The following is a 14,247-nucleotide window of genomic DNA, read 5'->3' on the forward strand; positions in this document are numbered from 1 at the left end:
TCGCTCTATCAAAATCATTCAGTCAGAAGTCACATAACATCAGGTTATAGTCCAACTGGTTTATCTGAAATCGCAAGCTTTCAGAGTGCTGCTCCTTTGTGGGGTGAAATGATTTCACCCCACAAAGGAGCGAGGCTATGAAAGCTTGTGATTACAGATAAACCTGTTGGACTATAACTTGATATCATGTGACTTCTGATCTTGTCCAATCCCGGCCAACACCGTCACCTCCACAAAATTCATGATCTTGAATATCTCTCTCAAACCATTTCCTCAAAGATCTTTGGTTGAAGGGCTACAACTCCAACATCTCTTGCCTTGTTCCATAATTGAATTTATATAACCCTGCATATTTTAGTCCAGGTCATTACAGTACTTCAAAGGAACAGACATCCTAATAAGCCATGAAAGATTAAGAACAACAATCCTCTGCAGTTTGAGAAACAGCTCTTTATGCCACACCATTAAAAAAAAAATCAATCTATTCAGAGATGTTATTTCTCACCTCTGGTGCAGGTGGGACTTGAACCTTGGTCTCTCCCTGGACCCAAGGCAGAAAGACTACCACTGCTCCACATGAGGTACCCAAATTTACTTTTTAAATTTATTTTTCTAATCAACCTGGTCAGATATGTTATTATACACCTTTGGAGCAGATAGGACTTGTACTTGGGCCTCCTGGTCCAGGGGTAGGGATGTTGCCACTGCACCACAAGAGGGCCCACTGATATTGTCATATGAAAGTTGCTCCCTTTCCCTCTCACATTTCTGAAGAAGGGTCCGACCCAAAACGTCAGCTTTCCTACTCCTCTGATGCTGCCTGGCCTGCTGTGTTCCTCCAGCTCCTCACTGTGTAATCTGCTGTGCTTACCTGGTCTGGCCTAAAGACCCACAGCAATGTGGTTGACTTGTACCTGACCTCTGGGCAACAATGCTTGTGTCCTGCGCTTAAAAAAGAAACTACAGCACCCTGAGTCAGACTGAGTATAACCTTGGGAATGATATTTTGCTTTTTAGAGGGAGTGCAGCTCTGTTGCAACCAGAATAGCACTTGGACTCCAAAGGTTACCAGACAAGATTACACAAACTAGCATCACTTTCTCTAGAATTTAATTCACTTCAATCACTTGGTTAACTCTCAACTGCCCTCTGGGCAATTAGGGATGGGCAACAAATGTTGGCCTGGTCAGTGATGCCCACATCCTATGAATGAATTTAAAAAATCAAAATGAGTGATATGATTGAAGATTTCATGACTTTAGAATTAATAGATAGGGGAGAAAGAAAGTATTTCTACTGTTTGAGGAATATTGGACGAGGGAGTAAAGTTTAAATTGTAGCCCAACCTATCGAGAGGGAGGGTGGAATTATCCCCCTTCTGGTGTGGAAAGAGCAATGGCAGGTGTGGTGATAAAACAGAGTGTGATTTGGAAAAAAACAATCAGAATCTCGACATTGAGAAAAGAATGCTGATCTTCTCCCCTCAAACCTTAAATGTCAACTGCAGAACCTCTAACTTGTGAGACACCCTCCTTTTCCTCATACTTTTGTAATGCATTAAAGCCAATGTATTTACTTCCCAATTTACATCTCATTTTCATTTTGCCTCTCTGCTGGGAAACCAGATGCCACAAATTCCCCACAGGTAAACAGGGTGGGTACCTTGTGGCTACAGCTCACCGACCACTTATCCTGGCCAGCATCCAACTGTTTCTCTACAACGTTGTCCCTGAATGTTCAATGGCCACTATCCTCATCAACATATAGCATCGGTAAGAGTGACCATCGCACAGTCCTTGTGGAGATGAAGTCCCGCTTTCACATTAACAATAACTTCGATTGTGTTGTGTGGCACTATCACCGTGCTAAATGAGACAGACTTTGCACAGATCTAGCAACTCAAGACTGAGCATCCATGAGGCACTGTGGGCCATCAACAGCAGCAGGATTGTACTCCAGCACAATCTGTAACCTCAAGGCCCGGCATATCCCCCACTCAACCATTACCATCAAGCCAGGGGATCAACCCTGGTTCAATGGAGAGTGCAGGAGGGCATGCCAGGAGCAGCACCAGGCATACCTGAAGATGAGGGATCAAACTTGTGAAGCTACCAAACAGGACTACTTGCGCACCAAAAGCAGTATAAGCAGCGAGTGATAGACAGAGCTAAGCGATCCCACAACCAACAGATCAGATCAAAGCTCTGCAGTCCTGCCACATCCAGTCGTGAATGGTGGTGGACAATTAAACAACTCACTGGAGGAGGACGGTCCACAAATATCCCCATTCTCAATGATGGAAGAGCCCAGCACATCACTGCAAAAGATAAGGCTAAAGCATTTGCAGCAATCTTCAGCCAGAAGTGCCGAGTGGGTGATCCATCTGGGCCTCCTCCAGTGCTCCCCAGATTTACAAATACCAGTCTTCAGCCAATTCGATTCACTTCACGTGATGTCAAGAAATAGTTGGAGAAACTGGATACTGCAAAGGCTACAGGCCCTGACAACATTCCGGCAATAGGACTGAAGACTTGTGCTCCAGAACTTGCCGCTCCCCTGGCCAAGCTGTTCTAGTAGTTACAACATTGGTATCTACCCAACAATGTGGAAAATTGCCCAAGTATGTCCTGTACACAAAAAGCAGGACAAATCCAACCAATTACTGCCCCATCGGTCTCCTTTCGATCATCAGTAAAGTGATGGAAAGTGTCATTAACATTGCTATCAAGCAGCACCTGCTCAGCAATAACCTGCTCAGTGACGCCCAGTTTGGGTTCTGCCAGGGCCGCTCAGCTCCTGACCTCACTACAACCTTGGTTCAAACATGGACAAAAGAGCTCCATTCCAGAGCAGCCCATCTGACCAGCACTACATCCACAAGCATTCATTTCCTCCACCACCAACGCTCAGTAGCAGCAGTGTGTACTATCTATGAGATGCACTGAGGTGAGAGTGACAGCCCTTGACATCAAGGCCGCATTTGAACGAGTGTGGCATCAAGGAGCCCTAGCAAAGCTAGAACCAATGGGTATCGGGGTCAAACTCTACGCTGGTTGGAGTCATACCTGGCATACTTGATGGTTGTGGTTGTTGGAGGTCAATCATCTCAGCTCCAGGAGATCTCTGCAGGAGTTCCTCAAGGTAGTGTCCTGAGCCCAACCATCTTGGGTTGCTTCATCAATGACCTTCCTTCTATCATAAGGTCAGAAGTGGGGATGTTCGCCGATGATCGCACAACGTTCAACATCATTTGTGACTCCTCAGACACCTGAAGCAGTCCATGTACAAATACAACAAGATCTGGACAACATCTAGGTTTGGACTGATAAGTGGCAAGTAACATTTGCGCCACACAAGTGCCAGGCTATGGCCATCATCAATAAGAGACAATCAAACCACCGTCTCTTGACATTCAATGGTGTTACCATCACTGAAACCCCCCATTATCAACTTTCTGGGTATTAACTGGACTCACCATGTAAACGCAGTGGCGACAAGAGCAGGCTAGAAGCTAGGAATACGGCGGTAAGTAATTCACCTCCTGACTCCTCAAAGCCTGTCCACCATCTACAGGGCACAAGTCAGGAATGTGATGGAATACTCCCCACTTGCCCTGGATGAGTGCAGCCCCAACAACACTCAAGAAGCTCGACACCATCCAGGACAAAGCAGCCCATCTGACCAGCACTACATCCACAAGCATTCATTTCCTCCACCACCGACGCTCAGTAGCAGCAGTGTGCACTATCTATGAGATGCACTGCAGACATTCACCAAAGATCCTCAGACAGCACCTTCCAAACCCACGACCACTTCCATCCAGAAGGACAAGGGCAGCAGACATAGGGGAACACCACCACCTCCAAGTCCCCCTCCAAGTCACTCACCTTCCTGACTTGGAAATATATCTCCATTCCTTCACTGTTGCTGGGTCAAAATCCTGGAATTCCCTCCCTAATAGCTTTGTGGGCCAACCCAAAGCAGGAGGACTGCAGCGGTTCAAGAAGGCAGCTCACCACCACCTTCTCAAGGGGCAACTAAGGACGAGCAAGAAATGCTTGCCAGCCAGTGATGCCCACATCCCACAAATGAATAGAAAAAAATACAAGCCAGCATCAGTAAACCATCAGCCTCAGCCCATCTTCATGGCTGCTTTTAGACCAACTTAGACACCACTCTGCTGTTCACTACTTCAACGGACACCTGAGACTAATAAGGAAGGCAAATTTTGGTATTTATTGCTAAAAGGGATAGAATATAAAAGTAGGGAAGTGGTACTGTGACAGCATAAGGCATTAGAAAGAATACAGCTTGAGTTCTGTGTATAATTCTAGTTCCCTTATTCAAAGAGAGGTATAGTTACATTGGAAGCAGTTCAGAGGAGGTAAGAGCCATAAGAGCCCTATAGAATCCGAAGGCAGTGGAAGAGAAGATTAAGGAAGTAACAGTATACAATAAATTGCCAGTTTTACTTATATGGCAAGTTTCAGGAAGAGACATTAAGTCGAGAAAGTAACGTTCAGAGACTGCAGAAATTTGCTGAAAAGGAACAGATTGCCACCATCTCAACTAAAGAATGAGCTTTGAAATGGAGATGGGAGAGATGAACTGAGGTTCCAGAATCACTGAGGCTGTGGCTGAGGATCATCTTAATGACCTGTGCATTAAGACTTGTTCCAAATAGTTCTTGCATATTATAATAAAGGCTTTGTTTCTCTTTCATCTAATAGACCTTTATACACTTTTTTCAAAGCACATCGGCAGCCTCTTATGAATATATTGAGTGACTGACTGCCACAGAGTCTTAGAGTTGTACTGCATGGAAACAGGCCCTTCAGTCCAACTCGTCCACCCCTATCGGTCAGCATTTGGCCAATATCCCTCTGAACGCTTCTTATTCATATACCCATCCAGATACTTTTTAAATGTTGTAATTATACCAGCCTCTACCACTCCCTCTGGCAGCTCGTTCTATACATGCACCACCCTCTGCATGAAAATGTTGCCCCTTAGGTTTCTTTTAAATCTTTTCCCCTGACCTTAAGCCTATCCCCCGTAGTTTTGGTCTCCCCTACCCTGGGGGAAAGACCTTGGATATTGACCCTGTCCATGCCCCTCATAAACCTCTCTCATGTCACTCCTCAGTCTCTGAAGCTCCAGGGAAAATAGCCCCAGCCTATTCAGTCGCTCACTATAGCTTGAACCCTACAGCCCCGACAACATCTTTGTAAATCTTTTCTGAACCCTTTCAAATTTCAAAACATCACAGTGACCAAATAGCATGGGAGTCCCGATGAAGGGTCCCGACCCAAGACGTTGACTTTCCTGCTCCTTGGATGCTGTCTGACCTGCTGTGCTCCTCCAGCTCCACATTTTATCAAGCAAAATATATTTAATGGTTGATCAAGCCAGGCCTCATTCTGACATCTGACTTGTCCTGAATTAACACCAACTGGGATCATAATAACTGAGACTGTTATTACTGTGATAAGAGGCAAGCTAAGATTATGGCTTGGGAGGAAGCTAGGAGCTTTGGGATGGAATTCTGCAAACATGTGATAGTTTTTTTTGACCTCTACAAGGAAAGGCAGTAGTGCTTGGGAAGATTCCAACATCGTTGGCTCTCAGGCTAAAGTGAACATATTAATCTTTATGTAAAGAGGCTGAGCAAAAGTTAGGGGTCTGTGTGGGAATTTGAAAGATCACCCGTCTCACATGGACAAGAGCCGAAAAGGGAGTAAGAGGATTGAGAGGAGGTGATCCGTGGGTCAAAGATGAAGTCTGCAAGTGACTGACTCACGTTAACACAGAGTTGAAATCGTGCCTTGTCAGGTTGAGAATCAACTGACAAAGGAATGGAATAAGTCACATTTGTTTCTGTTTGAAGACGGAGCAATTATCTTTCATTTTGAGGCCCTGCCAGGGACAATTGCAATTATCATTGCCCCATTGATTTTGTAATGCCTTCAATTTGCACTTGATCATCAGGTTACTTGCCATCCAATAATGCAGACCAGAAATTACAGCCTCAAGCGATCATGGAGTACTGCATTTTGCACCATCATCGTCACTAAATAAGTTTCATGTGAGAACAAGGAACTTAACAGCATGACATGAAGTTTCCATTTCATAACCACATTCCATAATAAGTTCTTAAAGTCAATACTTTGCAGCCGGCAGTTTCTTATTTTGAAATGTAAATGTGCAAAGACATTAGCCGTGATGTGGGAGAGAAGCATTTCTTTGTGGCTGGAGAGGAAAGGTTTCATGGTGGCTTATTGGCTGAACTCCACTCGCAATGCGGTATTGTCACTTTGGCTGTGCAATGTACAACTGATACATTCACATAACTCAGTGTCCCTTACAGAGACATGGGGATCCTCCATATTATACTGTGTGCGGGCATAACATGAGGCTTCGCTATAATGGATCTGGGGCACAGGAGTTCCTTCAAATAAGAGTGAGCTACCTTTCTGACCTTACTGATGGATTATCTGCTCGGACAGCTCACATGGGGAACACTGTTGCTGGAGTCATTGTTAATTCAAAGGCAAGCTAGAAGCAGCCAGTGATTACTACTTTGCCAGCACAACATCCAAGAACTGTCACACAGGAGAAGCGCCAAACAAAATGTCAAGGCGAATGATGAGATCCATGGTCTGTTACTGTCTGTAAAACAGTACATCAAACAAATTAAGGTGCCCAGTCCCACCCTCAACTGAACTTTGCAATCTGCTGGTGGAGGACTTGTGCTCAGAAACACTGGGTAGTAATGTTGACCCAACAACATCCTGCAGAGTTTATGAACAGAAGAGCCTTCCACTCCATAAATGTGCAAGCAATTTGTGACCATCAATGCCAAATCTGTGCTTGGAAGCTGTTTACATAATGGAGAACTCACAGAACCCTGCCTCCACCCAAATTTCTTAGCCATAAGAACATAGAAATAGGAGCAGGAGGAGGCCTGTCAAGCCTGCTCCACCATTCAATAAGATCATAGCTGATCTTCATCATCATCCTTAATTCCTTTACTGTTCAAAAATCTATCTATCTCTGCCTTAAAAACATTCCATGAGGTAGCCTCAACTGCTTCACTGGGTGGGGAATTCTACTGATTCATCTTTGGCTGAAGAAGTTCCTCCTCAACTCAGTCCTAAATCTGCTCCCCCTTATTTAGAGGCTATGATCCCTCGTCCTAATTTCACCTGCCAGTGGAAACAACCTCCCTGCTTCTATCTTATCTATATCCTTCATAATTTCATATGTTTCTACCCCTCTCATTCTTCTAAATTCCAACAAGTACAGTCCCAGTTTACTCAATCTCTCTACATGAGCCAACTCTCTCAACCTAGTGAACCTCCTCTGCATTCCCTCCAGTGCCAGGACATCCTTTCTCAATTAAGGAGACCAAAACTGTACACAGTAGTCCAGGTGTGGCCTAACCTTTATACAGCTGTAGCATAACCTTCCTGTTTTCAAACTCCATCCCTCTCGCAATGAAGGACAATATTCCATTTGTCTTCTTAATTACCCATTGCACCTACAACAGGGACCTGCACTTAAAACATAAAGGGGCAGCTACTCAGAGACAAGGGCTAGCCCCTCTAAACGTGGCTAATGACATCTTTAAGAAACAGTCAGACTGTTGTAGAACACAGATATAATGCTGCTCAAGCAGTGGAACAGACAATAGGCATCTCAAAGATGAGGTGTCGATGACTGTACTGCATCAGTGGGATCTAATGGTACAACCCAGGAAGAGTGCCCTTATCATTGTGACATTCTGTACCCTGCAGAAGCCAATGATATAGGATGTCCTGGATACAAATGAAATGTAGGATTGGCAACGTTTTTCCAAGGATGAAGACAAATCATTGCTGATTCCGTCCTCTACCTCATGAGGATGCAACTGCAGCATGACGTGTGCAGACCAGACCCGAGTATATTCGCTGTGCTCTGTGTTTAGCCCCAGTGCTCTCCACATTAAGTTATAACTCCTTGGCTGCAGCCCTCAATCTCACGGTTTAAGGATCCCTGACATCTGAGGCTACCTGCAGTCAAGGGGTCAGTTGCTTGTGGAAGATGAACCAAGTTTGGCCATTATACCTTTTATTCTTGGGAGGTTTGAAGAGACTGCTCAACTCGTATATAAGTGTGACTTAACTAGGTTCAATATCCAAATGATTATGGGACAGTGGACATTCAAACAGTGTAAATGAACATAAACTTACAAAAGTAATGAGCTATTTACAATGATGTTTCCCCATGTCAGCTATGTGCCCTCAGTTAGTCCTCTTCTCCCACTGTGACCATGGTGTCCGATACTGTAATGACTTTTGTAATGGGTGCTGGAGGGACCTTGATTTATTCTGGCCCCGGATGACTTAGAAGACTTGGGTTGTCATTCCCTGATCTTTAAGCCAAAAGCGCCCAGGCCTGCTGATAGTCTCCTGCTCAGAAGCAGGCTTAAGCTCTGAAGACCATAAGGCATAGCAGCAGAAGTAGGCCATTCAGCCCATCAAGTCTGCTTCATCATTCAATGAGATTGTGGCAAATCTGACAATCTTCAACTCCATTCTCTTGCCTTTTTCCCCATAACCCTTTATCCTTCAGTGATTAAAAACCTATCCACCTCAGTTTTGCATATATTTAATAACATAGCCTTGACAGCCCTCTGTGGTAAAGAACTCTACACATTTACTATCCTGTAAGAGAATAAATTCCTCCTCATCTCTGCCTTAAATGTGTGACCCCTTATTCTGAGATTGTGCCCTCTGATCCTCGTCTCTGCCACAAGGAGAAACAACCTCTTTGCATTTATCCTGTTATGTTCGTCAGGAATCTAAAGTGGATGTGATGGCCTAGTGGTGTGATCATGAGACAATTTGTCCAGAGACGCAGGTAATGCCCTGGGAACTTGGGTTCAAATCCTGTTGCCGTGGAATTTGAATTTAATTTTCTTTAATTCTGGAATTATGTGTCTAATAATGCCCATGAAAACATTGTTTATTGTGAGAAAAACTCATCTGTTTCACTAATGTCCTTTAGGTAAGGAAATCTAGTCTGGCCTACATGTGACTCCTGACCCACAGCAATGTGGTTGACTCTTAAGTGCCCTTAGGGCATTAGAAACGGGCAATAAATGCTGCCTAGGAAGTGTGTGTGATGAAACAAAAACCTTGTCTGTTTATAAGGTTGCCTCTCTTGTTTCTATGTTCCAATTCCTGTATAGGCCCAACTTACTTAAGCTTTCCTCAGAAGGCAGTCCCTCCAGACCTAGTGTCAGATTAATAAACCTTTTCTGGATTGCCTTCAATACCAATGTGTCTTATCTTAAATAAGGGACCAAATCTGTTCACAATATCCAGCTGTGGTTTGACTAATGTTTTGCATAGTTTAGCAAAACCTCCCTACTTTTATACTCTATTCTCTTTGAAATGAAGACCAACATTCCATTTGCCTTCCCTATTACCTGTGGAATTTGGATGTTAGCTTTTTGTGATTCATAATCAAGGACTCCCAATTCCCCCTGTTCTGTAGCTGTGCAGCTTTTGCCCAATGACTCAACTCAGCTTTTTGTGTCATCCTTACCACCTGCCTTCCCATCTACTATTGTGTCATCTACAAACTTGGCTGTAGTACATCCATTTTTCTCATCCGAGTCATTAATTTATTGTTGTAAATGATTAATGGTGCCAGCACTGATCTCTGTGGCACACCACCAGTTACAGGTTGCCATCTTGAAAATGCCCCCCTTATCCCAACTCCCTGTCTTCTATCAGTTAACCAATCCGCTCTCCATGCTAATATACACCCCCTACACCTTGGGCTCTTATTAAAAAGTAGTCCAATGTGAGATATTTTATTAAATACTTTCTGGAGATCCAAATAAATGATTTGATTCTTTCCCCTTTATCTATCCTGCTTGTTACCTCCTCAAGGTATTCTGATAAATTTGTCAGGTATGATTTCCCCTTCCTGATCCAATCCTGACTCTGCTTGATCATATTATACATTTCTAAATGATCTGCTATTACATCCTTTATGACAGACTGTAACATTTTTCCCAATAACTTTTGTTAAAACTAACTGGCCCATAGTTACCTGTTTCTTGTCTCCTTCCTTTATTTAAAAAGGTGTTACACCGACAGGGTTTCCATCTTCTGGAACTGTTCCAGAATCTAAGGATTCCTGGAAGGTTATTACTGGAACATCTACTATCTCTGCGGCTATGTCCTTTAATATCCTGGGATACATCTGATCAGGATCAATGGATTTGTTGGTCTTTTGCCCAATTAGTTTTCTGAGCACTTTTTCTCCCGTGATAATTATTGTATTTATTCCTTCTCCTCTCCTTGATTAATTAGTGATTTTGGAATGCTATTGCTATCTTCTACTGTGAAGACTGACAGAAAGTATCTATTCATCTCTGCTGCCATTTACTGTGTGACAATGCTGTCACTTTAAGAGGTTATTTTGTCCTGTTTTATTTTGAAGAGCGGTTGTAAGGCTAGGGTGGGAGCTGGCTACTGAAGACAACTTGAGAAAACAACTTGGGATACCTTTTTTTTAATGCAGCCTACATGGGTGTGGCCAGCCCTCACAGATCCAGATTTCTGGGTTCTGTTTTTATTTTCAGTAGCGTCAGAAGATATTGGGGTGCCAACAGACCTTCAGCGAAAGTCTGCTGGCTGCTACTCTCTCTGAATTTCCTCTTGACGATTTTTCCTCCTGGATGGGAGAACTGCATGTGAGAATCTGTTTTCTTAATTTTCCTTTATTGGCAAGGGATGTGTTCATGGAATGTTGCTATATTGAAACAGTTAATTAGTAATAGTCACTGTATCTATTATTCTGTTAAGCTCCCAACAGAGTTAAGTTATTCTAAATTCCTCTTTCTTTAGTTGTGTTTTAATTAGAGTGGTTAAATAAATTGTGTTTTGTTTAGTATCGAGTAGTTTGACCAGTTGCATTGCATCTGGAACAGATGTTTCACATTTGCCTTTAAAATAAGAAGAAGTTCAGGTCTACACCACCTTCTTAAAATATTTTTAGGGGGTCTGGTCTGGTCCATAACACCTGGTTCCCCTCAAATATTTCTCTAAGTGACCCAAGTTCACTTTGGCTCTTTCTTCCCTTTTACATATTTATAGAAGCTTTCGGTGTCAGTCTTGAAACAAGTTACAAATTTACCCTCAATTTTTATTTGCTTCTTCTATTATTTTATTATGAAGTTGAACTTTATTGTAAAGTTCAAGGTGAATACTCTAGGGCTGGGACCAATGCCAACCCAGGAGCCACAACAAGTCATGTTGAAGGCTGAGGAGGTCTCACGCAAAGGTGACATCTGCAGAACTCTGCAGGATATGTGTGGTTCACAGGAGAAACAGAGGTTTCTGATCCCAACTCTGTTTCCTGGAACATTTTGAGGTGTGGTGTCCATATGGGCACTGTGATAGAACTTTGCTGGATGCTCGAGTGGGTCCTGAGGGTGGCAGGAGTGGGAGGACAGCCTCTCCCGGTGGCTAGGTAGGTCACTGTTGCTTTGACCCTCCCTGTGACTGGTTCCTTTCAGTGTGTGATGGGTGACCTGCACAAGATCCCTCAGTCGTGTTCCCACAGATGCACCAAGATGGTGACTGAAAGTCTCTGTGTAAGGTCACACTGGTTCATTTTGTCCTCTTATGGCAGGGTCAGTGCTGCAGCCAGGGCTGTACAGGATTCAGGAATATAGCTGGAAACTCCAGGGGCAGGGTACCATTGAATGCACACATGTAGGACTGAGAGAGCTGTGTCACAACATTATGGAATTCATCAGCAGGAAGGGTCCCACTCCATGAGTGTCCTGGCGTTATTACATCCTGAAGGTGAAGGTACACTACCCTTACAGCTGGCATAATTCTGATATCCTGTGGCACTCTCGTATACCTGGTGTGTTTGAGGGTCTAGGAGCCTTACAAGGCTGGTTACTGGGGGTCAAGGGCTACCCACTGTGAGCATTGTGGAGCCCCCTGGTTGATGCAGAGCACTGGTACAATGCCGCCTACGCTTTCACCATGGGCATGGTGGAGCGGGCGATGGGGCTTCTCAAGATGTAGTCCTGTGGCTTGGACTAGTCTGGAGTACGGTGCCCTCCAGTGTAGTCTGCGCAGACAGTGCTACATCATCCTGGCATATTGGCCTCTGCATAATTGGAGCTGGCAATGGGCCACTGTGATAGACAAAGTGGGAGGTAAAGAAGCAGTCTTCGGAAAAGGAGGACGAGGGCACTGGGCAAGAGGAAAGTTGATGTTGTCTATGACAAAACTGAGCTGCGTCGGAAACTACAAGCCAGACAGACCCCAGTTGACATCCACTCTGATGAGAGTTGGGTGTAGCAGATGACCATGGAATATAATATCGGCGTTGGTCACAATGCCAGTATTTGTTTTACATTGTGCAGTGATCTGCAGCCTGTGTGTGTGTGTGTGTGTGTGTGTCTTGGCCACATTCCCTTCTGTTGGTTGTCGATAGAAGCTCATTGCTGGAATTGGCCAATTGCTCAGCTTTATGAGATGTTCGCAATGCTTAATGACAAATACAGTGGGAAATGGGCACAGAATAATGGTGATGTAGGAGATTTAGGCAGGATATTGCTACAGAGAATTAAACAGTGTGAACTGGTTGTTAAACTGTGAATAGGCTGAGAGGGCGTGGTTGAATGTGAAGATAGAATCAGCCATGCGGTTTACATGACACGAGCAGGATTGTTTTGCTGTTCCATTATGTCACTGGTGAGGGACAATGCCGGATTATCAAAGTTTGTCTTGTGAAAAGTGACATTCTAGAGATGGCGCGGGTGCGAAGGATGCTGGTCTTTTGGTCGATATCCTGTGAGTGTCAAGGTTTTTGGCGATCAATGTGCAGTAAGGTGGGAGTGGAATTGTCCAAGATACATGTCATAGGAGCAGGATGGGTATCTGAGGAGGTGAGCCAAGTAAGATCTAGTGAGAAAGCTCTCTGGGCCTCCAATTAAAAACCTTCCTAAAAACTCAATGTAACTCCAACTTGGACAGAAGAGCACAAGATCGAACCCTTTCTGATCATTGTCTCCAAATGCTTCTGACTGAAAGTGTTTTCCCCATGTCCTTCTACAGAATTGGATACAGCGAAGCCTCCTAACTTGTTGAAATGGAAATTACATCAATAACAACAACTTGCTCCTATATACTGACTTTAACATCGTGAAATGTCCCAAAGTATTACTCAAGAGCATTATAAAACCAAATGTGACAGCAAGCCACATGGGGAGAGATTAGATCAGATGACCAGAAGCTTGGTCAAAGATGTAAGTTACATGGGAAGAAGGGAAGGTTTAAGGATAGAATTCCACATCTTAGGACTCTAGCATCTGAAATCACGGCTACCAATAGTGTAGCCACAGTGGATGACTGAAGCCAGAACTGAGGGTGGCTAACCTCAGAGAATCATTACAGAGTAGAAGCAGGCCATTTGACCCATCAAGTTCATTCTGATCCTCCAAAGAGCATCAGATCCAGTCCTGTCCCTGCATTCCCCATGGTTAATCTACCTAGCTTGCACATCTCTCAACAATTTAGCATGACCAACCTTTCTAACCTGCATATCTTTGGACTGTGGGAGGAAACCCACACAGACACAGTGAGAACGTGCAAACACCACACAGGTAATTGCCCAAGTCTGGGATTGAATCTGGGTCCCTAACACTGTGAAACAGCAGTGCTAGCCACTGAGCCACACAGGAGATGATCTCCTGGGCATCTGTGGGCTGGAAGAGATATAAGATGGCAGGAGAAGTGTGGTTATGGAGGGCATTGCAAATAAAACTTTAAAAATCAGGGTGAGCTGATGTAGCTCAGTGAGTATGAGGGAAGGGGTTTGGTAACTGAAATTTGGTATAAGCTGGGTCACTGGTAGTATTGGACAGCCCCGAAATTACAGAGGACAGAATAGACACTACCCCATCAATTATCATCCTAATTTATTCTGATAGTTGCGTGCTAACTTACTGCAATTCTTGTGCGAGAACACCTCTGAAGCATATTTCCTGAACTGTCACTATATTAAGAGTATTCTGTTTCTTTTTATTTTTCCTTCCAAAGTGGAGAAGTTCACTTATCCCCATTTTATCTTCCATTTGTCACATTAGTGCCCGTTTAATGAACCTTCATTTTCCTCCGCAGCTCATCTGCATCCTTAATCCTCAGACTTTACTCGCTGCTCAGGCAC

The 14,247-nt window shown here is 44.0% G+C and overlaps 1 protein-coding gene across 1 annotated transcript in view; it reads right to left on the bottom strand.

Moving 5' to 3' along the window:
- The window catches only part of LOC109930356 (B-cell receptor CD22-like), an 80,615-nt gene that overhangs the window by 29,914 nt on the left and 36,454 nt on the right, over nucleotides 1-14,247 (bottom strand). The gene's annotated exons all lie outside the window — the stretch shown is intronic.

The sequence above is a fragment of the Rhincodon typus genome, chromosome 12 (assembly GCF_021869965.1).
Source record: "Rhincodon typus isolate 14 chromosome 12, sRhiTyp1.1, whole genome shotgun sequence".
Taxonomy (NCBI): Eukaryota; Metazoa; Chordata; class Chondrichthyes; order Orectolobiformes; family Rhincodontidae; genus Rhincodon; species Rhincodon typus.